Genomic DNA, 27,356 nt, shown 5'->3' on the forward strand with positions numbered 1-27,356 from the left:
GTTAAGGTCAGAGTCTACTTGTGATCCCATATCTCTTACCACTTTGTAGGGACATAGGGTATTGTTGTTAATTTGATAGTATGAAGGGAAATTGTTTTTACTGAAGGGAATGATGATGCATTTCTTTGCATTCAGTTTGAGACTGCAAATAATATACCAGTCGCTGGTCTGTGTAAGACCCTCCTGAAGTATACTGACATAATTTGGGGATTCAGTAATTGCACCCACTTTGCAGTCATCCACAAAATAGGTCAGCCACAGCCCCTTAGTTTTGGCCTGAACTTCTGAAATGTATATACCAAACATTAGTGGCCCCAGCACTGACCCTTGTGGCACCCTGCTGATAACAGATCTGATGGTTGATGTGGAGTCACCCACTTTGATTGTGTGTGATTGGTTTGTGAGCCATTTGGCAACCCATCTTACAATAAAGGGGTTTACATTCAGGTTGCTAAGTTTATTGGTAATTCCTGACTGTGGCATTGTGTCAAAGGCCTTTGTCAAGTCAAGGTATGTTGCGTGTACAAATTTGCCCTTGTCAGTGGCCCTGGTCATATTTTCAAATGAATCCACCAGGTTTAACAGTCAGTACCTGGCCTTGATGAAGCTGAATTGGATCAGATCCAGGGTTTGGAGGTCACGTATGTCTTTATTTATGAGGTCCATGATAAAACGTTCCATGGCTTTACAGATGAGGCTAGTTAAGACTTATGGGTCTATAATTTCCTGGGTCTGTTGCTAAGCCACCTTTGTGGTGGGGAATAACTGTTGCTGTTCTCCATCCCACAGGAATAAAGCCAGGGGTTAGGCTGTGATTGAATAGGGTACTTAATGATGATGCTAGTTCGTGTTTTGGATGGGATGCTGTCTGGTCCCACAGAGGCTGTGTTTTTGCCTTAGACAAGGTTTTAATGACCGACTTTTTGGATATGTAGGTTGTAGGGGGGGAAGTCTGGGGTAAAGTTTGTGATAAGTTTAGAGGGGATGAGAGAGTGAAATTTTCACTAAATCTGTCCGCTAGCAGGTTTGTTATCCCTGAGGATCAGAATGTATGATACCATTAGTCACTAGTTCTACAAATGCTTGTGTCCTACCTTTCAAGCTACATAGGTAGCTCTAAAAGACCTATGATTATCTTTGGCTGTGACTGCTAAGTTTTTCTCAAAGTTACCCTTAGAGGATTTGACATGTTGTCTTATTTGCCTTTTGAGGCTGAGGAGGGTGCTTTTCCATTGTTAGGGCCTCGCCTTAGTTTTCTTAGACAGCAACTTTTTGCATTTGTTGTAAAGTTTGTTGATGCTGGAAGTCCAACAGGGCAGCTTTTATTTTTACTCTAGCTTTCATTCTCTGTCAAACAGTAGAGTCTATACATTTTTACAAGTTATTGTACAGGGCTTTAGTGTAAGCTTTGGTGTAGTTACCATCTCCAGCTGGGAGTGGGGCTTGCTTTGGTGAAGTTTTTTTTAGTATAACTTTGCCCTTCTGGTGTTAGTGCCATTTCGAATGTAACTGATTTGTGGTTAGATTTAACTAATGACAGTTGTGGTGCTGCATCTCTTTGTCATGTTAGTGAGGACTAGATCTACTATGTTTGTTCCTCTTGTTTGGGTTTGAACAATTTGTTCCAAGGCACTGGAGTTAAAGTCAAGGAACTTTGCACTAGCAAGTTAGGTCTAGAGTAGGTCTCCCATTTGATGGTGGGATAATTGAAATCACCCATGACCAGAGAATTTGACAGTATTTGGGTTGACTCCAGTTTGGTCAAGTAGGCCTCATGAGCATCATAATCTATGGAGGGGGATCTATAACTAGTTATGACTTGAATGGGGCTCTTATCTACAGTAATCTGAACTTGGAGTTGTCCAGTCTAACTAGTCGGAAGCTGAATTTATCTCTAATATAGACAGAAACACCGCTTCCTTTGGTTCTCACACATTCGTTTTGTGGTCTGAAGGTGTGGAGGGAATTGTATCCCTGCAAGGCCACTCACTGAGGCCTTGAACCAGGTTTCTGTGACTACACATGATGAATACTAATGAGTTCTTCAATAGAGGTGAATGCCAGAGAGCTGTTTCAGTGGTTGATGTTGACCTGGGTTCTTTTTTAGTTTAGTGGAATTGCTGTGTTTAGAATAATTGTTTGAGGCCTGGATTAGGGTGATATCACTAAAATATTTTGAGGTACAGTAAAACAAAGGTGTCGGAGTACAGCTGCTTGTATTTCAGCTTGGCTTAGATGTGAAGCTTGTGCATGGAGGAGTTGCAATATAGGTACCTGTTCTTATAAAGGATAATATTTGATGAGTTGAAAAGGGAGGGTGCTATAGTGAAGTTGTAGAGGGTGTTAACTGGGACTGAAGGAGCAGTGTGGTATCTACTGAGATAGCTGCTGGGTAGGTATGTAAGTTGGGCTAAGTAAATAAGAGGAAGATGTATGACTAGATGAAGTAACAGCATATCTGATTGGAATATTGTCAGTAATAGCAGTAGGAGATGATGGTTCTAGTTGGTGTCTTTATGTTGCTGATGAGTAATAGATTAGCAACAGAAGGGGATGTATGGTTAATCTATTGTCTAGAATGGTAAATTAAATAGGAGGATAAAAGGAGTATAAATAGTAGAAAGGGATAAGGCAAGTGCAATGGCCGTTTGCAAAGCAGGAAAGAAAAAAATACAGAGGTAGATATAAGAGCAGGTGGAAGTGGGTTATTTGACAAGAGTCTTAGTTTGGAGTTAGTGTACTGAGTTTTGGAGGAAGTCTTTCATGATGGTGGGATTAGTTGTTGGAGAGCAGTGGGTGGAGAGTTAGAGATGATAAATGTATATAAAGGGGATGGGAAATGGGGGTAAAGTAGGGGAGGTGGTTGAACTGAGCCTAAGTCTTAGCGAGAGTAAGCAGAGCAGTTTTCCCCTTCCCCTAAACAGTGAGCTGCTAAAAACAATCAATGGAGCCTAGATGGAAGGAGAGGGCAGTATCAGCTGAGCTGCTGTAGTCTAAGACAGGGGACCAGTAATCAGTATTAAGTAAAAATAGTGGAATAAGTAGTTGTTTTGACCCTGCAAAATGTTATAAATAATTTACCTAAAAATATAGCCTTCACATAGCTGTTCCAACTGCAAATGTCACTGTTGTATACACGAATCAGCTGCTTACATGTGAAGAAACTTATACAGAAAAATAAAGTTAAAAACATCCTTTGTTTTTTTTTTTTTTTTTTTACTTACAGAAGAGGATGAGTACCCTGAATCACTGTTGACTCAGGTGCAAATACTGGTTCAGAGCTGAAAGTGGTTTAGCAGGTATCTTGGGGCAAAGGAGAAATAAAGTTAATGAAGGAAGACTAAGAGTGAGTTCCTTGAAGGCATGCAGTGCCACTGAAAGGTGACAGGAGGGGACAAAAATGAGAATAACAAGATTAGGTAGGTGTGAAGAAAAGATAAATAAATAGTTGAGGAGTAAGAGCAATCCAAATGACCAGTGCGGAGTAAATCTGTGTGCCTGTTAGGAAGGAAAGAGCAACTGCTGACCAGCAGGTCGCCTGTGGGGAAGGGTTACAGACTGTAAGAGTACTTATTACAAACTAAGGCACTGAAGCCCTTGTTTGCAGACTAGTCATTGTGCATGCTAAAATACATGCCGAAAGGAACGGCTGAGGTGGTGGCAAGTTTATGTAAAAAATAAATGGTGCGGGGATAGAACAGGCTCAGACTGTCTTTTGGATAATCTTACTTGTGTTTTTGATTTAGGCATACTTCCAGTGAACCTCCCATTGAAAAATAAGAGATTTTATTCAAGGTCAAATAGAAATCCAATTAAATTATTATGGGATGAAGTATATGAAAAAGAAAATTTCCATGAGTAAATGCACCACCAGTATAAGTGGATTCCTAATAAATGCAGACTTTCATTTCTGAAATTACAGTTACTGTTAATGGGTTATGAGGCTTATTGGGAAATCCACCACAATAACCATTCGATCACCATAGAAGCACATCCTCAGAAGTCAGCAACCAGTGCTATTTAACACCTTTGTCAATTAAGAACATGTAACTTTAACAAGCAGCTTTTTAGCAACAGTATAACATAGAAACAATGAAAATTAAGACAGGGTAACAACAGGAATTTGTTAAAATAGCTCTAACCTCAAGCATTTTAAATTGAATCTACATTTTAACAAATAGTTACTTTAAACACTTCAAGCATTTTAACCTACATTTCAACAAACACTTTTTTGCAGTAAAAGGACATGAGAGTGCTCCAAAATTTTTGCTGTTTGGATTACTTTTGCAGCTTTTGTGACACCAGTTGCAAACAAGTATGCTAACGTACTAAGCATTTAGTCCTTCTAATGCAACACACTGGAATTCCTCTATGAGAAACATATGGATGTTTGTGTTTAGTAACTGGGTGAGAGAATGATTAAAAATGATAGCACTTGTCAGGTAGGGTTACTATTTATGTTAGCTAGTTAATTCATTTTCTTTGCTAACATGTTTACCAGATGCCTGCATGAGTATAATAAATTCATGTAATGCAAATCTCCTAACCTAGTCATACATTTGATGTCAATTGGTTGCTGCTGTTTGAAGTGAAAAGAAAAAAAAAATAACTTCAAAATACTCTAATCTGATAAGAAAGAATGAAAATCTTACATCCTCAGTCTATGATTAGTGAAACAGTTTTCTCTGAATTGACCTACATTAATTCAGGATAATAAAAGTATCTGCATGCAGGATTATCACATGGATGAACCATACATCATTGCAATCCGAGATGCTGACCGTATGATGACACTATTGGAAACCTTTAGGTACAACATGACTCCAGTAGTCCAACCGGATATTTTAAGTGCAACTAAAACTGAATATTTCAGTAGCTTTATAACTTTAAAAGTTAAATTATACACTTTGATAACATAAGAAAAGGGCTGCAGATGATGTCATACCTTTACCTAATGCATATACCTACTGCATTTTTCCCCAGGCGCTGAAAAGACAATGAAATGTGAGCCTCTGAAATACACAAGAAGAAAGCTAAAAAGGAGAATCCAGTTAGGCCATTGTGTGAGGAGACATTGAAGAACTACTAAGATTAAATTATCAGATTAGGCATTAGAAAGTATTGAATTTATTACTGTTGCTAATCAGTCACTGTGTCTCTTCTTGACAGTTTGACTAAAACTGGTGTAATATCCATTTACAGAGCTGATAATGAATCTCTATACCTGTGCAAGGACATTATTAATCGATGTGCCACAATGGTAATGAGAGTTGTACAGCAAATATAATCATGGTCCTTTGATAAAAGAACTGATGAGCATACCTGGTCAAATGCTGATTAAATGCTTGGCAGAAATTCAGTCAATAATATGCATTCTGATAATAACAAACTATTGTATGTTCTAACAGATTAACTTACAGTCAAGCACAGGTGATGTAGATGAGTAGAGGATGTTGGGCCACTCATATTTTTAGGAAATGTCAAGGATAGAATATAAATGAAGTTAAAACAACAGGTTATCCCTATAAAAGTAATGAAATATATAATATTATACTGTTGTAGGCATCAAGCTATGGAGCTAAACAAAAAAGCTTTGTCAAGTGTTGATTTCTTGCATATGAACTGAAAATAGAGCTTATGTTTCATGCTGGAAAGAAAGTAGGTGCATTTAGTTGCAAATACACTGACCTCTGTCTGAAAATATAAAATGTTTTAGAGGGACATGAGGCCTTACCTTTACTATAGCATGTGTTTTAAACATAAAGCATATTCAAACTGTTTTTTTTTTTTCAGAAGGTAATCCCTTTGATCTGGTGTTGTTCTTGGGAAATAAGTCCTTGTCAGTGAATGTGTCATTTGTCAGCCCTGTTTCAAATACTAAATACCATTGCTGGAGCCTTCCTGTCTCCTGACAGAGTGCTCTTCAAACTATCTGGAGATATACAGAGCTGAGTATATTTTTCTGGCACTTCAGAGTTGTGTACTGGTAATTGTTGTTTGACTAATTTTATATCATTGCTGGCTGACTTCAGAGTTGTGCACTGTTATTTTTGCTTCACTGTATAGTTTTTCAGATCTCTGCTGAAGGTGTTGGTTTTCCCATATCCACCTTCCCTATTCCTGTGTTGTTGTTTAAATTTGGAGGCTTTTGCAGTTGCCCGCCCCCACTGTAGATTTGATCTGGGACACTCCCCCCAGTCCCATCTCTTTACCTCATTCTACCTCATAGATTCCTTCTGCACTTGTTTTTAGTCATTTTTAATTTAATTGCATTTTTTAAACTGTTTGGTCTAACATTGCTACATACTCAAGTGTGCTAGCTTCCACTGCTGTTTTAGCTACTTTTCTGTATGTGTGTGTCTATATATATATATATATATATATATATATATATATATATATATATATATATATAAATATATATATATATATATATATATATATATATATATATATATATATATATATATATATTAAATATAAATATATATATATATATATATATATACCTTTCCTTTAACTAGTGAAGTCCAGATTCAGATTTGCTGTATCCAAGACTGTATGTAAGCTTCTCAGCCCCCCACCCCCAAGCTTTCTGTGTTGGAGGGAAGCCTTCTAGCTTATCAGTGGGAGTTGTAAGTACTAGGTAACCTATCTACCACATAAGGAGTGGTTCTGGCCCAGAAATTGTAGTTACTGGCCGTTTGGCCAGTTTTTCCATCTCTCTCAACTTTCTGATTTAAAAGCCCGCATTTGCAATTGTCTCCCCCCTTTCCTGTAACTAGTTTAGTCCAGATACAGATTCTTAGTTTTAGAACTTCAATTTGCTTATTCGTGATCAGCACTTGTTCAGAACTTGTAAGCACTAAATAACCTACTAATTACTACAGCACTCAACCTTCCTCATTACCTAGAGGAAAATAGTTTTGGTACTTACTTTCCTCGCTTGCTTAGAGAAAAACAGCTCTTGTACTCACTTTCCTCACTTATCAAGAGGAAAATAGTTTTTTTATTCAGGCATGTCCAAGGGTAAGCTCCCAGTGTTCTCTCCTGTCTATCTGATGAATCTGGGCATCTTGGGGCAATGTAGAAATTGCCTCATGTATACAGACAACCCTCTCCTCCTACCACCCAACACTACAACCTGTGAGAGATGCACTTATCTAACCAAACTGGAGGTAAAGCTCTCTCCAATCAAGACTGAACTTGACAGTCAAGAGGAGAAGCTAAACACTTGCACCACACCACACTCATCACATAGTCTCACTAAATCTCCACCACCAAAATCCACACATAGAAACACAAAAACATTCACAGAGGCTCTCAATAATAATCTGCTCAAGCAACAGAGACCTCCAAAGCAGAAATGCAAGCAACCTCCACCCCCCAACACAACCCAAATGACACATAGCATGCAGACTCAGTGTGCCACTCAACCACAGCCAATAAGGCAAAACAACGTACCCAACACACTAGTCATAGGTGACCCTATAGTCAGGCACATTGATGTCCCACTCACCAGGCTAAACAAGGAGAAGGTTACTGTCAGGTACCAGGATCCGCCATATAACCCACGCACTCAGGTCACTCCACAAAAGGTACAAATATGACTATGACATTGTCCATGTTGGTGTGAACGATCTGAGACATACCTCCCTGGACTACATGAAAAGAGACATGGAAGAGCTCTCTGATCTTGTAGCCCAAGCAGGTATGACCCTAGCCCTGAGTAGCATTCTGCCATCACCCAGAATGATGCCACAGTACAAGGACAACATGATTGACTTCAATAATTGGCTAAGCTTCTAGTGCCATTCTAAAGGGATCCAGTATCTGCCTGCCTGGGATGACATGGTCAACAGACCATGATGCTTTGCCAGAGATGGCTTGCACCTGTTACTCCTGGGATTCCGCATACTGACTAAGGTTCTTGCAGCCCCTATAGTGTCTTTTTTAGGCAAAGTTGAAATGACAAATTCACCACTGTAACAGGAACAGGCAAGCAAAAACTGCGGGTGATGCTACTCAATGCTAGAAGTCTAAATCTCAAAATGCACTCACTCGAGGCACTCCTTAAATGGAGAACATCGATATCTGTGTAGTGACTGAGACATGGCTCAAGGCTCCAGTGAGCACACCTGCACTACCAGACTATAACTCATACCACACCTTTTGGCCATGTAACCTGGACCGGAACACCAAAGGCGGAGGTGTGTCCATATTCATTAAGGATATCCACACCTCCAGGCTAGTTGCTCAGCATAATGCAGCCGAGGTTATCCAAGTGCAACTAACTCTGGGCAAAACTGCAATCCAAATTGTAGCTTGCTACAGATCACCCACCATGTCCCAGGATTCCCAGTCCTCTTTTCCTGATGTACTGGAAAATATTAAGGTTTAACCAAACACCCTAATAATGGGTGATCTCAACTACCCCACCATTAACTGGGAAAACTACTCATGTACCAACTCCTTTGCTCAATGCTTTCTGGAATTCATAAACTCCATTGCCCTGGATCATCTTATCCACACCCCCACCAGGAGCAACAATATCGTAGATCTAATCATTACCAACATGAGTGACCGATGTTCCACACCTGAAGTCAACGCCTCATTGGTCCGATCCGACCATAAGCTAATTACCCTAGATATCCATATCCTGCCCCCACCCCCCAATAAGGAAACCATGGTAAAAAATTTCCCCAAAGCCAACTTCATGCTTCTTAAGACAGAAGTGGTGAACTTCATGACACCCATGCAGATGGACAATACAGTTATGACTACTGAATCCTACACAATTGCACTTTATAAGCACTTACATGAGTGCATGGATCATGCTATCCCAAACAGAACCAAGATGCTATCCTCCAAAAAAAAGGAAGCCAATCTGGTGGTCCCCTGCCATAAACAAACTGTACAACAGAAGGAAGAAACTGTTGCAAAAGAGAGTAAAATCCCATAAGTGGAGGAGCTCCCTGGTCAGCCTCAATAAGAAGCTGTGATCCCTGATAAAATCCTCCAAAGATAGTTACGAAAACAAAATCGCCACTGATTCTAAAGACAACCACAAAGCATTCTATAGCTATGTCAAGAATCTCAATGGCAACACTCAGATCTGCTCTGAGTTACAGCACAATGGCACTAAATATACAGACCCAACTGATATTGCCAACATCCTGGCAAATAGGTTCAGTGCTAACTTTACTCCCCTCTCACCCCCTAAACAGCCCATTTCTATACCGGAAGAATGCAACGTTCCTGTAATCATGGCTGCACAGGTAAAAACCACACTCTCCAAAGCCAAGAACACAGCATCCATGGGACCAGACAACATCCCAGGCTGCGTTCTACACAAACTACAGAACGAACTGGCACACCACCTAAGTACCATGTTCAATCATAGCCTCACCTCAGGCTTTGTGCCTGCTGAATGGCACACAGCGACGGTTATCCCACTCCACAAGGGGGGAGCCACCATGGACCCTGGGAACTACCGCCCCATTAGACTGACGAGCCTGGTCTGCAAGGCCATGGAACATATCATCATGGAACTTATAAACAAAGACATTGGTAATCTCCAAACTCTGGACCCCACCCAGTTCGGGTTTGTAAAAGGCACATCATGTCTCCTAAACCTGATAGACTTCTTTGAAGCAGTCACCAAAGCCGTAGACAAGGGTAAGGTGATTCACACAGCCTATCTAGATCTTGCCAAGGCTTTCAACACCATCACCCACTCTGGAATTATAGATAAACTCACTAAACTAGGTATAAATCCCTATGTCACAAGATGGGTTGGCAACTGGCTCACTGACAGAACCCACACTGTGAAAGTAGCAGACTCCAAATCTGACTTCAGACCAGTGACAAGTGGAGTACAACAGGGTTCAGTCCTGGGTCCTCTCCTGTTTAGTATCTACTTCTCTGAAGTACAGGCTAACACAGAATGTCTTTGGCTAATGAAGTTCACAGATGACTGCAAACTAGGAGCCATAATCAAAACTCCTAACGATGTGGACATCCTACAAAAGGGCTTCACTGAGACAGATGCCTGGTGTCAAAGCCATGGCCTCAAGCTCAGTGCCAAAAAGTGCATTGTCATTCCCTTTGGTAAAGACTCTGTACCCATGAACTACAACATAGGCGGTAGTATACTTAACACCGAACGTGTGATAAGAGACCTTGGGACACAGGTGGACAGTAGTTTCTCCTTTAATAATCACATTGCCACAGCAGTCAGGAAATCCTTCTACATGGCACACCTCATCACAAAAGGTTTCTCATCCAGAAAAAAAGAGGTCATTGTTCCCCTCTACTCATCACTCATTAGACCCATTATAGAGTACAATGCCCCTTTTGGTATGTACCTCACAAGACATCTACAACTGGAAAGGCCACAGAAATACCTCACAAAGAGGATTACTGGCCTCAAACAGATGCCCTACGCAGACCGTCTCAAAAAACTCCAGCTTTACTCCATCGCATATTGTCTACTCAGAGGTGATCTCTGCCTAACATACAAAGCTATGTCAAACCCAGAGCTGTTGGACATGCTCCACTTAAAGAAACCCCAATCCCTCTGAGCTACATGCTCTAGGGACCTAAACCTTGTTTCCACAATAAACAGAACATGCCAGAGGGATAGATTCCTGTCCCAGAGACTTCCCATACTCTGGAATAAACTACCTATCTATATCAAACAAAGCTCCCCATTAGCACTCTTCAAGAAAAATCTTGATGATTGGATGGGAAATAGGAAATTCCCCCCGGGGATCACCTCTATGGCTCTGCTTGACAGTGGCACAGGAAAATAATTTTCTTGGGTGGCAAAAGCCAGAGTACCTTTTTGGCCGGGCTTGTATAGGCCCCAGGGCCAATAGCCTAGTACCTATCTATGAACTTATGAACCTATGAATCTATACACTTGGTTCACAAAGTGAGTATGCAGTATTCATTACTAAGGTCATGCCCTGCATTCTTACCCAAATGTCTAAATCCACTGCTCTCACTCCGTCTAAAGAGAGGGTGCTATCATTTATAGAGAAAGGAGTGTGCTATGCATATGCATCCTCCTAATACCATTCTTTATATTTTATAACAGAGACCTATGAAAAGGTTACTTTGCTGGAGTGCAGATACTCTGCTCATCTTTGGAAGAATATTCCTATAGCTTGGTGAAGTGTCGTTTTCTAAAGTCCACTGGTGTCAACTCTTCATGCTCATGGTTAACTATATATGGTGGGATGTCCATAATTAACTATGGCAAATATACACTTTGAAACCCCATCTTCCTGGTCTATGATATTAAGCAATCATCAGAATTGTCACTCCTGGAGCTGATGAGGTCTGGATCATATAATACTACCTACGGCAGACACCCTTGAAAACAAGACAGTAGTTTAGTAGTTTATAGTGACAAACAGCTGGATAAAGAGAAAATCTCATACCCAGAGGTTCTTACCCATGATATTAAAAAGGTTGAGGTTGTACCAGTTTCCAAGACCCTTTAATTAGTTTTGCTGTATTACTCCTTAGGGCACATATAATGTAAAAAGGTTTCCTTGGCTTCTGTGTGTTTTTTTATGGAGGGGTTGGTACAGACCCTGTCCTGAGAGGTGATCTGATAAAAATTGTAATCTGTCCACCAAAAAATGCCAGAGTAACGAAGTGCATGGCAACACTAACAGAGCATTATGCAGGGACATTTAAAGTGGCTTGTACAGTAGAATTGGAAGCAATAAACTATGTGCTGATAGGTTTTACCACATAGAACATTAAGTGACAAGGATTTTAAGTGCACACCGAATTCTTTACATTGTGCTTCACTTAACATCCTTTTGCATAATGTCCAACTGCATTTATGTCCGCTTAGTACAGTAATGACATATATGCAGTTGGATGTTGGATGGAAGGATGTTAAGCGGCACACACCTATACTGCTGTAACTGTAAGATGCAATACAGGCAGGAATGCAGATATTTGCTAAACAAATCTATCCAATACTCTGGTATGGAGCACAAATCATGTAATATAGTAGCATTAAAAGCACACATAATAATAGTAACAGGAGACAAAACCTCAGTGTTGAACATTTGTAGCACATTCCTGACTGACCTGCATGGGTACATCCCTCCTTTGTTTTATAAATAAACTAGAAGATACTTCTGCTGCAGTGATCTGACATACTACTATTTGCACTGCACAATTCTGTTATTTTCACACTATATTAGTAATATTTTACAAATGGGCCACATCCGACATTGTTAGTTAAATCTACTTTTCCTCTGACTTCCTACTCATTCACTGGCCTCCATCCTGCTTTCTCCCCCTCCTTCCCAGTCCTCCTTTCTTGTTTTACTCTCACAAGTCTTCCTTTTATGTTCTTTGTTCAAATGAATATTAACTGTCCCATTTCCATGATCCCTAAGAGTATACAAAGATTATTATCACACAATGTATAACATATTACATTTCTAAAGCATCATCCTTTTTTCTGTCTTTCTTCTTATAACATTCTGCCTCTTGTCAGACAAACTTACATAATGGACACCTCATTGCTAATTGGAAACCTGACTGTAATTCTGTTTTGTTTTATTTTGCAATGTATGTCAGCTTATATTCAAAATGTAATACATTCTGCTGCTAGTGCTCTTCTCTTTTCTTCCAACTTCTCATACATCAGTTCTATTTCTATGATACTTTTGTTATTATTGAGCCACATGTCATCTGTGGGGACATGACCAAAGCCTCCCTTTAGCCATCATGGACAGAACAGTTGGTAGAGATGCTTACAGGAGATATGGCCATTTTCACTTTTCTGAGGAGGGAGCACAATGAAGTGAGTGAAGTAAATCCTAGCACGGAGCTGCCCACAAATGCAAACTTAAAAGAAAGATAAATAAATATGAAGAAAAGATGCTTGTTTAATTGGAAATTTCTGTTTTTTGCTTTCTTCTGCATATTATTTTTCTCTGCTTTACATTTTTGTTATCATTATACCTTCATCTGGTATTCCATCTCTCTCTCAGTGTATATCCTCAGAACTCAAAATGTACTAGTCACTATGCTCACTTATTATTTACTCTTTATCTGCCTCTCCTATTCTCTACATTTGATGAGCAGGGGTATGGACCTAAGATCCTACTCCGGTATTACTAAATAATGTGATGTATAACTGGAGTCTGAATCCCACTTCTGACACAAAATAATGTAGCATGGATGGGTTACATAGTTTAAATCTACACCACTGTCACCTACTATGTATACAAGAGGTACAGATCCTTACAATCATAAGAAAAATGTCAAAAATGTCCACTGAATTATAAGATAATTACATTGTTAAGGAAACTATAAGTATGGCAACAGTAAACAATTCTATATTAAAATAAATGTCTCTTTCCATTAGCATCAATCTTATGTAAACCTTACCAACAGACGTATGATGCATAAGGACTCTTTACCCAGAATCTTAATGGGTTCAGTCCCCTGAGGAATCACCTAGGTTCCCTACTTTTAAGCTTCCATATCTCTTTTCATTAGTATCATAGGTCATCTTATTCAGAAACGTTTATTATTTCTAAGCTACATTATTCTTTACACTGAGACGTATCTGGTCCTCGACTAGGATGTATACATAACTGTCACTACCCATCACTGTGTGCTACATTATTTAACCTCTACTCACTCCTTCAGTGCCGATCCACCATACAAAGAGATGCGGTCTTACTTATGTCTCATGATTCTCACTAGGTATCACTAATTTAATTATCCAAACGTACTTACAATTTGACAAAAATGCTGCCCTAACATGTGCATCTGCTCTGCTGTATGACAAATGTACACCTTTCAATTACCTGCTTTGCTCTTACTGAGACACCATAACAACATTCCTTTCTATCAGTTTCTAACTTGTCGCAACCTTGAAACAATTCTAGTTCTATTCTTTCCTCATTACTTAAGCATTACTACCTCATTCAGTCACAGTGTCATGAAATTATATAATATCTATATTTCTAAGCTCTGCTTATCCATTACTGTAAATCAAAGTCTGATCTTCTCACCTTTTAAATGCTTAAAGTTTTTTTATTTCTTTTATTGCACACACAAGCTTGTTAATTTGTACAGACACAAATCAGCTTCTTAGTTGTATGTAATAAAAGCATTGTCTCTCACTCTCTTCTACTGTTTTTGGGAGAACATTCAGCTCCAAAGAAATAGTTTTGTAGTTTACAGGAAAATAGCATTTAAGACTAACAGCTAGTATGTGACACAGACTGCATAACATTATGAGAAAATAGTAAGTCACCAATCCAGAGATCAAGCTTCTCTTTAAAAGATGGCAGTACTGAAAGTCTAGTAACAAAAGGGAAGTTTATTCTAGAAGGACACAGTAGAAAAAGAGATAATTCTGCTTTTCATTAAAGTTTTGATAACTGGGATTTGAAATAAACTGCCTTTATTCATGAGAGTTTGATCATTGAACTAAAGGTCCAAGTCTAAAAGTGAACTTAAGATCAGAAATGGGCTTAAATTGTAGGCAAATATGATAGTATATCTGCATCACATAGAGTACCATGCAAGAGTATGTATTTTTTTATTTTAATTCATGTCCTTAAATGACAAAGAACAACTTAAGGCATTTTAGGGAACATGTAGATGTTTACAGACATTTGAAAATGTGAATCATTATGCTTTTTAAACTGTTTGCTCTCATCTTTGGAATGTCTAATAAACTTCCTACTAAAGATATGCTAGCATTTCTAGAATTGTTCTGTGTCTAAGCTCTCAGAATAGCCCTTCAAGCTCTATTGCCTCAATCCTTTTAATACATATACCAATGCCATCTTCAGTGTCATTCATCCCAATATTCATGTTGATATCACTTCTTTACCTTCTTAGTCTGAACTTGCTATCATGCTTTGCTTTAGGTTGACATTGTTCTGTGCTATTCCATGCAGCACTTGTAACACTGAGTTTTCACTTTGTCTTTCAAAGCTTTTTGTTTTCCACTCTCACTTACCTTCTTCATTATTTTTACATCTTTTTTTGGTCTTCTACCCTGCTTTTCTTCTCTAGATGTTTATTTTACATTAGCATTCCTTTTCAGCTGCAGGAAGCAGACAGAGCAGCCCTCTCCACCACTGAATGCAATTAGATATGCCAAACATGATTTGGGTGCTATTAACAGCATTCCAAACAGAAAAGCAGACAGTTTAACAATATGCTTCTTTACATTTCTCTAACATATTTTCCTCACTCATCTAGCCTTTTCTCCTTTCTGAAATGAATCTTATTCATGCTGTTTCGTCTATAATCTCTTACCTAAATTCACTTAAAAATACATATTTCTATTATCATCTCTTACATCTTATTACACTTAGCATTCCTCAAAGACAAGCAGGTAAATTCTGATAAAACACACACAAATAAGGATCCAGTTGTAGGAAGGACACCATGAACACGCATTTTAGATAAGCACATTGGTTCTTTTATTAGACTTACCATTCCTAATATCCATCTCTCTATCAATATACTCTGAACTAATTTCTAGTGAATTATAAACCTTATTGTTTTACATTTTATATAATTAATACTATATTTCTGTTTCAAAAAGACTTCAAACAGTTTATCAGCGTAAACAATACTTTCTACATTTCTGTTAAGTAATGAGTGTATCTCAGAAACTGTAAATGTATGATGTAAATGCAAGTATATATGTACTTTTGATGGATTTTTTCCCCCCGAGGACTTGGTTTAGAATGGGCTTTGCACAGTCGGACTGTCCTGCTCAACAAAGACAAATAAATAAATGAATGAATGAATGTATATATATATATATATATATATATATATATATATATATATATATATATACATGCATAAGTAAATAAATATGCCCAAGTAAGTGGAAAGCTTGTACTCAGCCCACAACTGAATATAGCTAACTACAAGGCTACAGTACCTTGACTTCTTCCATTGTTAAGTACTTCTAATTGCCCATAAGATTCAGTATTTAAGACTGGAAGAATCCTGGTTTGTCAAGTCTCAAGGTGAATGGTCATCATACTCACTTCCTAAATATTTGAACAGAATGGGTATGATTTTTATTTGCAATAGCAGAAGTGAGACAAATTCCGAAACCCATAGACTTGTTAGTTTGATCTTGCTGTAGGAGAACACAGTGGCATATCCACTGGCAACAATCTAATAGCAATTAAAATTAATGGCTTCTCATTAGAAATGTCATAGCATTAGACATTTTGATTAGATAATGCGCTGGCTGTAAACCAGGAGGGAGATGTGTATGTGATCTGAGCAGATTTCAGATGCACATTGAATAAATTAGTGAATGCATCACAGTGAACAAACTTGACAATCTTGGAATAATTCACAGAATGACAGAATGAGTAAACTCTGACTAGACAAAATGAAGAGATGATCATAGTAAATGAAGTTGTATGGGATATAGGAATATTATTAGTGCGGTACTGCTGGGGTCAATCATGGAGAAACCCTTTGTGGTGTTTATGTAACAGAGTGTCCATGTAACTGGCTTAGAAGAAAATCACATGAAAAGTTGTCTTTTTATTGGTTACATAAAAATCCTTACATTATTATATAAAACATGGATCACACACAAGAAAACGCAGAGTAGGCTGCGATGGTGCAGTGGTTAGCATTGTCGCCTCACAGCAATAGGTTCTCTAGTTCGATTCTTGGATTTACTGCCTTCTGCGCAGAGTCTGCATGCCCTCCCTGCGGTTGAGTGAATGTTGAGGACATGCAGGTAGGTGCATGTGTAGTTGTTCCTTCTTTGAAGGTTGGGCACAGGGCTGGCAACTCGTCACCGTAAAAATCCACTGCCAATCATTAGTGGACCGGTGATCCCCTGTGCCAACCCCTAAAAGGGAAAAGCTGAAAAAAACAGGAAAACACAGAAAAGGTTAAAAACCAACCTAGTGAGGCTAGTGTAAATATCTAAAATGGGAACATAAGAAATGTTTAATGGTGATTTGCCCACTAGCCAAAAGTTGCTTTTTTCTGGGCACCCCATGGCTTTCACAAATATTGTGCGGCCATGGGGTTGGTGTGGGTATGTGTGTATAAGTTTGGAGTGTGTATATGGGTGGTTCGGAGGGGCAAAGCCTGTTTATTTTTTACTTTAAGTGGCTTTCAGCAATATTTTTCATGGTTTTGTCCACTGGACTAATCGCGATCAATGAATCATCATGAATCCTCTACAACGTGAATATGAATGAAGAAGGAATTTAAGACAATATGACAGAAGTATTTAAGTTCATTAGTGAAATCTTTAGAGCGTATGTTTGACAAGAAAGACTATTGAGGATTAAAAGCGGGCACACTGAAAAAAATGACTAAATGGACATCTCAGATGTGATACAAAAAGCAACTTAATCACTGAAAGTGAAGATGGTGACAGGAATTTTCAGCCTGATTAGGTGTTAGAATCTAAAACAAAACAAACAAAAATCAAGCAAGAATTGAACAGTAATAGGACAACTCTAATGATGATTGTAAGGGGACAGAAAATATCTAGATACATGAGATCTGCCATCTGAACAGAACAAAATAAAATGGAGACTAGATATGTGAAACAATGCTGATATGCTCTCCAAATATGCATTTCTGTTTTTTTGTATAGTATATCATGTGAAAATTAGGTATTTTTTTATATAAGGAGTACATTTGGTATTCATTTGCCTGTTAGAATAACTGTGTAGAGATTGAGTTTTGCTTCTGACAGTTATCAAGTTTATCCAGTGTTTCTACATGACATTATACAGGTCACGGTCCTTTCACCTAAGAAACCCAATATTTTGAGTTTCCAACATAATCAGTTCTGTTTTCAGGCTTACATCTTGTTTGATGCCAATTAAGATCTGTTTAGACTTTCCTTACAACTCACTCAAGATGTTTTGATTGCTTCCCTGTAGATTTTAAGTCCTTTGTTCTTAGGCAGAAATCAATCATTAGCAGAGCTACATCAAAGCAAGTGTTTTCCTCTGACGTATCTCACACTGCCTGCCAGGAAGTGTTTTACCAGAGGAGATTACAGTTCTTTGTGAATCAACACAACAGCAAAAGCACCGCATCAGGTTCAGATACACTTGCAGTCCCAGGTTATCCTGCTAGGATGCTTTCGGACTTGATCTTTGAAAGCCACAGTTACTAAGCAATCTTGTCTTCCATCTGATGATCAGAGCAAGAGCTTGCATTTAAGCAACTGAAACCAGATTATGAAGGTCTGTATTTATCAGTCTGAATAATCACAACTGTCAGTGAAAGAGCAGTTTTTTTCCTCCAGTGTTTTCATGTGATTGTCAATAGCATTACTGAATGTGCACCAGTGTTACATCTACCCTGCAAAAACAGCATAATCTGTGACCACAAAATGATGTTCATGAAATAGCTTCTTTCAATTTTTTGATGTTTTCTGTGGTTAAACTTTGAGACTGATTTTTTTTTTCATTTTGACTTGGGGTGAAAGACATGAAGTAAACAGAACAGCATCAACAAGTGATTGCAGGAACATAGAAATCATTGCCAGTGTAAAGCAATCATTCTGGAGAAATCAGCAATATGTTAAAGTGTGCATGACACAGACTATAAAGTATAGGATTCGTTTTAATTTGAGCACCTTCCTGTTAAATGTCAGATAATTTCAAACAGTTCAAAAAAAGTCTTTTTAATTGAATTTCTGATACTTCTAATGAAACACACACACACACACACACACACACACACACACACACACACACACACACACACACACACACACACACACACACAAGCATACAAGCAAGGTTCCAGAATGATACAGCAAATCAACAAACACTAAAAGTCACTAAAATAGTAACAGAAGCATTTTCTTGCTAGGGTGCTATACCCCCTGAAATGCTTTTTCTCCAAACCTCTTTAATTTAAACAATTCCATATTCCAGAACCTGTGGAGAATTGAGCATCTCATATGAGATTTGCAGACAACATACTTAAGTTTTGCACAGTAGTCCATGCTCGTTGCCTCAGCAGAGATGTACTGACATAAAAATGTTTTTATATATAATTTACACTGATGTTCCTGACAAACGTTTGATAATACTGCATTCAAAAATGTTCCTTAAGAATGTAGTGGCTATAGTTAGATGAAAGCATAGTTTTCAAACTTCAAAAATAGATCACAAGGATATTAATAAGTGGAAGTTTTAGGAGTCTGGTACATATGTAAGGATTGTTGTCACACAAAAAATATGAGATAATGCAATTCTGAAAGGAAGGCATGTAGAAATATGGGACCAAAACATTGCTACTCTCACTGAAGGGAGTTAGAAGACAAATTAGGCTTGATTGTTACATTGATGTGATATGAAGATGGCAGAATGGCTGGCCACATAGAAGGCTGGTGTTAGGTCCTAGTGGCCTTGAGTTTTGAAAAGTGGAAAAGACAATCTACCTGACTACTCTTATGAATGAGTAGAGATGGAATACCGAGATGGACCTAAATCAGTGTCTTATCCCCCTGATAATTCCTCCAGCTGATGTTTCATGCCTACAAAAGAAGCCCATCTTAACAGAAATTTCTGTATTGTTTCTTATGTTACAAAATCTTTAAATTCACTTTGCTAAAACTGGTCAACAAGAGTCCAACAGTTCATAGCTTTGGGATCTGTGTGTGTCCGGGAGGGGCAGATGACTTCTAATAGCATTTGTTGTTTTTTGAGCTGCAACTAAAATTTCCTGTAACAATACCCCTCTTAACATCCTCCACTGATATGTTCACTAATCAAATTAAGCAAGCAATAATGCCTGACATGGAGTGTGTTAATGTGTAATTAATACCCGCCAAGGGTGCTGTGAGGCCAAACAGCACCCCTGGAAGGGCATTAAACACATCAGCACATATCCTGGAGAGCATTATTTATTTATTTTTTATTTTACATTTGTTGACCGGGCTAGTCCAGCTGGATGTATGTCCTTTTTCAGTGGAGGCCCGGGGAGAAAAGCTCCACAAGTTTCACAAAAAAAAAATACATAAAGACAATGATATTTACAAAGACATTGGAACTATTAATTAGAAAGTCACACAAAAATGTCAAAAAACGAAAATATAGTGAATATTCATTAAAACACACTCATACTGTAAAATTACACATGAGGTCTAAAGAGTAGACTGGTTATAGTTGATAAAGACAAACAATATATACATAGGCGCATGCCCTAAATAAGATAATGTGATAAGAAGCACGGTATTATGGGAAGGGTTAATTGTTTAATCTGGGTTGGCACAGGGGCATAGCCAATGTGATTTAAGGTAGGGTTTAAGTTTACTTTTAAAGAGGCTAGCTGAGGATAGTGAAGTTAGGTGATTGGGGAGACTGTTCCAGGTTTTACCCACTGTATTAGAGAACAGAGTGTCCCCTGCTGAGTTATTAGATTTAGATATTTGTACTACTAAGTTTGTTAGATGACCGCAGGGTTTTGAGATTATTATAGGGGGTGGCTAGGGAAGTGAGTATAGGTGTATTTTTTGGTTGCTACAGGATCTTGTGGGCTACTATTTTATTACTTGATTGAATAGTATTAGATTTGGCAATTCTAGCCAGCCTAGTTGATTCAGATTGATACAATGACGGGTTCTATAGGAGGACCCTACAGCAAACCTGGTGATATTGTTGTAAGAGGTAGACAGTTTGTTCAGAGCACTTTTACATAATTTGGTATTGATAGGAGAGGCATAAAGCAGAGTAGAGATAAGGTGGATGTGGGCAATGGTGACTCTGGCTAGTATAGTTAGAAAAGGTTTGATCCTGTAGAGGGAACCTAATTTCTTATTAGCTGTTTTTATAGTGTTATTGATGTGAGGTTCATAAGAGAGGTTATTATCAATTAGAACCCCGAGTAGTTTAGTGGTAGGATCAGGAGATATAATAGTTCCATTACTAGCGGTTACGGTAAAGTTAAGTAGGGAGGTTCTATGGGTGGGGGTGAATAACAGCATTTTTGTTTTTTTTTTTTGGTTTAAAATAAGACATCTATGCAGGAGCCAATTTTCAACTGTGATAAAGGTATTTTGGGTTAGAGACTGAAGTTCTGATGGGGAAGTGGCAGAGCATATAAGTGTGGAGTCATCTGCATATTGGATGCAGGTGGCTTGTGAGATTACAGAATGGAGGTAATTTGTAAAGATGGAGAAGAGTAAAGGTCCCAGTATGGATCCTTGTGGGACTCCTAGGGTAACTGGAAGGTGGGAAGATAAGGTGTTTGCCCACAGTACAGGCTGTTTTCCATTATTTAGGTAGGATTGGAACCACTGAATAGCAAGATCATCCAATGACAGGTTTTTGAGTGTGTTTATGAGGAGGTGATGGTTGACCATGTCGAAGGCTTTAGACAGATCAATAAAGAGGGCTGAGGATAGAGTGCCATTATTTTGATTTCTTTTAATATGGTCAGAAAAGGATAAGAGAGCAGAGGTGGTGCTATAAAATGGTCTGAAGCCATGTTGACAGTTGGCTAGTAGATTTTTTTCAAGTAGGTGGGTTAAAAGTTGCATGTGAATACATTTCTCAATTACCTTTGCCACAGTGGATAATATGGCTATGGGCCTGTAGTTGGAAAAGTCCTTGGAATTATGCAGGGGGATAATGTGGGAGACTTTCCAGATGGATGGGATGGATCTTTCAGAAATACTTCTATTAATGAGGATGGATATGGGGTAAGCTATGACTTTATGTGATTTTTGCAGGTATTCTGCAGGTAGTTGGTCTGCAGAGAGTGCTGTGGGTTTAAGTTTCTGGATAAGTTTACAGACAAGGGATGTGGGAACTGGTTGAAAATGAAATAGAAGAGAGTTATTGGTGGTGGCAGTGGTGGAGCATGTGATGTTAGGAGATAGCTGAGTTTACAGACAAGGGATGTGGGAACTGGTTGAAAATGAAATAGAAGAGAGTTATTGGTGGTGGCAGTGGTGGAGCATGTGATGTTAGGAGATAGCTGGTTGGCCAGGGATTGAACAGTTTCTGTAAGTAAAGTGTTAAATGAGTTGGCTATTTGGGTAGGATTATTGTGATTAGAGACAGAGGGAGTAGGAGTGCATGAGTGTCCTGGGTGTAGGAGGTTATTTATGCCTTGACAGAATTTTTGTGGATTATTCTGGTGGTGTGACGGATCCACACAGCCTACCAGTTTTTGCTATGCCTCGAGCCACGTATCACTGTGTATGTTTAATTATTGCCAGATTGATTATTGCTAGTTCTTGATATGCCACTACCTCACTATATGCTGCTAATACTGAAACAATACAATATGCTTAAGAGCAGGCCTTGCTCACTGATTACTGGTATCATTGAACTTTTGTTAACCTATAAGTTGTTTATCAGCTTAAAAGATGTTTACCAGAATGTGGGGATTTCAAAGAGGAACTATATCACAAGATTGTGAGCTAACTGTTCCCTGAAAAAGGGAAGTAGGGCACAGGACCAGACATTACTAGACTTGTTTACAACTTAGGAGATGATCTGTAATTTTCTAAAATATTCCATCAGCTCATGATGAGCCTGTAATGTCAGATCTTTCTACAATATTCTGCCAACTCAAAAAAAAGACTATAAAAGCTCAAAGGCTAAGATGAAAATCATCATCAGCATCCGGATTTGATCACAGCACCAGCCTGAACTGAGCTTAGAGACATTTCGCCAGTGTCGGCCTTGCCTTGACTGAACAGATAGCTGCACTGGATAGGATTTGAAGTTTCCTATCAGTGGCAAAGATGATTTTGTTTATGCATATGCTTGTAAGTACATGATTTATTAGTTTTTGTTTATTTAGTTTTAGCCTTACTGTACTTTAAGAAAAGTTTTGCTTAATAAATTAATAAGTTAAGTTTGAGCCTTGGTGTTTTGTGTCATTTCTATTCCTGTATTAACCTCAGATTTTGAAGTAACGGACAGATACACTTGGCGTAGTCGGCAGGATCTGGGGTTTGCAGTAGAGATGTCACAACAACAACCAATGTTTTCCTTTAAAACACCTAGGTATAGGTAAGAAGGATGTTGCATTAAGCACCCCAAATAAGTTGGGTGTTGATGCTACTTTGACAGCATTATTTGGGAAGTGGGATCCTCTTGCTAAGGTATTGAGTCAAGTTTCTCCTCCTCCTTCTCCAAAACCCCTGCAGGAAAGACCTAAGGCAGATCCTGATAGCCTAGCTAGAGCTTTAGAAGGGTTAAAATTGGATGATAAGGGAAAAAAAGGTGAAGGAGGGGGTAGGGGCAGCCGGATGGCTGTTCTTTGAAGCAATTCAGGAATTAGACAGAGATGTAGACTCACTAAAAGAAAAAGTTTCAGAATTAGAAGAGCGATGTAAAGAACTCACACACACACATAGATTAGATAGAGATGCCTTGGAGAAGGCAAACATGGCACTTGTTAAAGTAGGGGAGGAAGCTGAGCACTGGAAATCTAATTCAGTGACTTTAGCTACTCGGATAATACAACAGCGTGACAACGAAATGGGAGAAGACAACGCCATCCACCCTCAAGGCCTCGGGTTCGTGCTTTGCTGTGTAAGGCAGAGTTTGATCCTGAGAAGTGGGAAGGTGATTTCCCGTCATCAGATGAGGGTGATAGTGATTTTGAAATAGTAAATCCTCCGTCAGTGGAGGCCCAGTTATTGAGAAAAAGGGACAGTGGACTGGAGGGCAGCACCACAACAATGGGTGGAGGTGCGGAGTTATCATAAGCTGAATTATTGAATATAATCCAAATCTATAAGCAAAGGCCAGGAAACTGTTTTGGCGTGGTTTCTTCGGGTTTGGGACACAGGGGAGAAGCGGTGTCTCTAAATGCTGAAGAGATGCACCAGTGTGCATGTCTGGTGTTTCACCCACGTCTAAAGCAAATAGTAAACAATATAGATCATGGTGATTCCCAGGTGAATACACTGGTGGTGTGGTTAGCCTCGGCTTTCCAGCTACTTGGCCAGATGCTACAGCAGTAGCTGATGAACATAAGCCTTGGAAAACAATAGCAGAGGCCATACAGCAGTTAAGAGAAATGGCTATGTTGGCTGCCGTTTACTCAATGGAATTGAGGGATGGTGTATTGGTGCTTCGAGAGGGCCAGATGCACAAATTATGACTAGTAATATGAGGAGCAAATTAATCAAAATGCACCACAGTGGTGGAAGTGGCAGCTGATGGCTGCCCGGGCAGGTGGTGTAGGTCAGCAGATATGGGACGTAATAGCCACTCTAAATCAAATGGCAGAATTAGTGGAAGAAAAGAACAGAGAAGAGCTAGAAAGGCAAATGCGGAGAAATCAAAAGATAAATCTGGAGAAAAGGTTACGAGAAAGCAAATGTTTCTGGATCTGTTGAGGTGGGGGTTGGAGCTGCGGAAATAGATGGGATAGCTACTGAAGAATTATATAAAAAGTGGAAGCAGAAACAAAAAGAAAAAGGTTCAAGTTCTGAAAGTAAAAAGCAAACCCCTACAAAAAGTCCAACCAGGAGTACCACTGAAGGGAAGGTAGGATGGAATCAATTATATCCTGACATCCCTACTGATGAGGAGCTAGCACAGTGGCAAAAGGGAATTTAATGACGAGAGAGACTGGGGAGGGAAGGAATGGAGAACCCGGTCGAAAGAACAGAGACAAATTGACTAGTAGGCGGGTCCCCAGTAGCTAGGGGTACAGTAAGAGCAATTACACCTGGGGACCGACGCCCTTACGTACCCCTTACCATTTTTTGGAGGGGAGGGCCACAACATGTGATGGCTCTGGTAGACACAGGATCAGAAGTAACCATTTTTGCAGGCAACCCCCGTAGATTTCGTGGACAATATGTAGAAATTGATGGTTATGGAGGGGCAAAGACACTAGGTACCAAAACCAAGATTAAGATAGCTTTTGGGGATGGTATTCCTATTTACATTGAAGCAGTGATAGCTCCAGTACCTGAACACATTTTAGGAATAGATGTGTTAAAGGGTAGAACTTTGGAAACCACTGTAGGGCCATTTAGGTTTGGAGTGCGGCATTGTTCAGTCAACACAGTTAAGGCTGTAGTTCGAGGCAATGCTAAGTGGGAACCGCTTTGTATTCCCACGCCTAAAACAATAGTGAACATCAAACAATATCGTATCCCAGGTGGGCACGCTGAAATTACTGAGACGATCCAAGAACTGCTTCGGGTTGGCATACTTGAGCCAACAGTGAGTCCATTCAACAGTCCGGTGTGGCCAGTAAGGAAACCTGATGGATCATGGCGAATGACTGTAGATTATCGAGGTCTGAACAAGGTGGCCCCACCCTTAGCAGCAGCTGTTCCAGACATTGGTACGATCGTGGAAAGATTGTCTTCCTCTGCTGGACCATATCATGCAGTTTTGGACTTGGCAAATGCCTTCTTCTCCATTCCGATAGCAGAAGAAAGCAGAGCCCAGTTTGCTTTTACCTGGGAGGGGAGGCAGTATACCTTCCAAGTGTTACCTCAAGGATATCTGCACAGCCCTACCCTGTGTCATGGACTAGTGGCTAGAGACCTAGCCAAGTTACAGCTAGACAAAGTGACTATTTTTCATTACATTGATGACATAATGATTACTGGAGAAAAATCTGAGGTGGAGACCGCATTAAAGACTGTAGTGCAGCACCTTCAGAACAGAGGGTGGGCTATAAATGAGAATAAAGCACAACAAGGGACATCAGTAAAATTCCTTGGTATGATTTGGAACGGAGCGAAAAGGGAAATTCCTGCAGCAGCACTGGAGAGTATCCAGAAAATTGCAGTCCCAAAAACGAAACAACAGGCACAGGCCTTTTTGGGAGCAATGGGCTTTTGGAGAGCATTTGTACCTCATCTTGGACTGATTTTGCGACCCATTCACTATGTAACTAGGAAAAAATGTGATTTTCAATGGGGTCCCAAGCAACAAACGGCTTTTGAAGAAGCAAAAAAGGCTCTACAGCAGAGCGTGGGGCTGGGCCCAGTTGATCCACAACAACCTTTGTCCTTGAAGTAACAGTTGCCAATAATATTATGTCTTGGGGCTGTGGCAGAAGGATGACACTGGGAAAAAGAGACCCTTGGGATTTTGGTCCAAATCCTAACTGGAGCAGGTGAGATACAGCCCCCTTGAGCAGCATGTACTGGCGGTGTACACAGCATTGATTCATGTAGAAGGGATAACCAAACAACAAACAGTGACAGTTAAAATAGACTACCCAATCCAGGGGTGGTTACGAGACAATACCTTAATGAAAACCTTGATAGCACAATCTTCGACTGTACAAAAGTGGAAGTGGTATTTACAGGAAAGGGCCAACATCGTGCCTGGGGTGTCTCAGGTACAACAACAGTTGGCTGGACTGGTAATTCTGGATGATGCTGATGCGATAGAACAACAGCGATATGAGCTCCCACAGTCTCCAATAACTGAAGCATTACCATTTGATAATTTAGACACAGAAAAACAAAAATTTGCATGGTTTACTGATGGTTCTGCCAAAATTGGATCAAATGGTAGGACCTGGACTGCAGTGGCTTATTGCCCACGAACAGAAACTGTGTTATTTGTGAAGGTACTGCCGGTTCAAATAATCAGGCAGAATTACGAGCTGTTGCCCTGGTCATCGATAGTTTATCACCGGAGGGAAGCATACATCTATACTGACAGCTGGGCAGTTTATAAAGGGCTGACGACCTGGTTACCTGCCTGGCAGCAACAGGATTGGAAGATCCATGGCAGACCTCTGTGGGGAGGTTCAGAAGATTGGCAACGGATTTGGGAAAAAGCTCAACAATGCAAAATCAGTGTTGGACATGTAGATGCCCATGCATCACTTGTAACAAATGAAAGGAGGCATAACCAGCAGGTAGATAAGATGGCAGATGCGTGTTACTGAAGAGAAAGCCGAAAGTGCCAGTATGGCAAGATGGGCCCATGATCGGAGTGGACATTGGGAAGAGATCCGACGATAGAATGGGCCGGAGGCATGGTATGCAGTTAAATAAGGAAATAACTACGGATGTTATAAAACAGTGTGAAATTTGTCAAAGAAATAAACAGAAGCAACTGCAAGCAGAAGCATGCGGGCACATTCACAGAGGCAGCCGCCCAGCACAAATCTGGCAAATAGACTTTATTGGTCCTTTACCACTGGATCAAAACCAGCAATACTGCCTAACGATGGTGGACACTTATTCAGGATTACTAATGGTATCCCCATGCAAAAGGCAAACCAGCAAGCAGTGTTAAAAGGATTGAATAAATTATGTGTGACATATGGGATTCCCGCTGAAATCCAAAGTGACCAAGGTAGCCACTTTACGGAGC

The sequence above is a fragment of the Protopterus annectens genome, chromosome 1.part1, assembly GCF_019279795.1.
Source record: "Protopterus annectens isolate FY-2018-M chromosome 1.part1, PAN1.0, whole genome shotgun sequence".
Taxonomy (NCBI): domain Eukaryota; kingdom Metazoa; phylum Chordata; order Ceratodontiformes; family Protopteridae; genus Protopterus; species Protopterus annectens.